Raw genomic sequence first — 1063 nt, 5'->3', positions numbered from 1 at the left:
ATAATATTGCATATTAAGTAATAACGTTTTCTCAAAGCAACTAATTGCTAAACAGCTAAAACAATTACTGCAGATAGGAATTAGATAGGTATCTTTATTTATAAAAAATATTTATAAATAAAAACAAATGATTGCCTAATTATAATTAGAATAAATTAGAAACTACTTGGTTGTGCAGAGTGATTTATAATTTGTGAAAGGTTTCAATGCATTTGGTCAATTCAATATTTCAATAGAAAAATGTAATGTTTTCAATTAAACAAATGAAACAGAAAAGGGTCAATAAACAATTTCCAGATACTTTCTAACACATTTGTAGTCACATAAGGTTTTAATCAAGCATGCTCAATCACGTAAATTGGTATCAGAACTAAAACAAGTAATGGAAATCAAACACATTAAAATGAGGCGACTTATGTAATTACAATTCTTTGATTGACCTTTTTAATGAATTTAAGAATCTGCTCTGACCCACTTCTTAAATTGACCTGACCTAATTTTCACAATTTTGAAAACATACTTTAAGGTCAGCGAAAAGACAATCTCAAGATTACATAGGCGCAATAAAGAAGCATCTTGATTTAATTCAATTAGGATAATTTATATAAGTTACTGTAAAGTACGTTTTTAACTATTATGTTTGAAATTGTTAAATCTGATGAAAACGTATTACGCTCATGCCTCTATTGCGTGCGGAGAACAATCAAGATTTAAATTGAAAGAATTATAATAAAATAGAACCATGTGCGAATTTATGTCGCATCTAGAGTGAAAGCATTTGCCAAAGCCTTACCAAAATGATAACTATGGGCCACCATGGCTAATGGCTAAAAATCGGCGGGACCGAAAAAAACTTCGAATTGTCGAACATAAGAGTGTAAACGCACATAATTCGTTTATACATTTATTTTACGCCTCATTTAACGTATTATGACCTTCCCTTGAAGTACACTTGATGCAGGCAGTGTAAAAATGTTTTTACAGTGAATATTATGATTTAGAAAAATCATAATCAAACGTGAAACTTTTGACAGGCTGAGAGGAATCAGGGAATGGGAGAATA

This window comes from Belonocnema kinseyi, chromosome 6 (assembly GCF_010883055.1).
Source record: "Belonocnema kinseyi isolate 2016_QV_RU_SX_M_011 chromosome 6, B_treatae_v1, whole genome shotgun sequence".
In the NCBI taxonomy this organism is placed as follows: Eukaryota; Metazoa; Arthropoda; class Insecta; order Hymenoptera; family Cynipidae; genus Belonocnema; species Belonocnema kinseyi.
Note: the sequence above shows the minus strand (reverse complement) of the source record.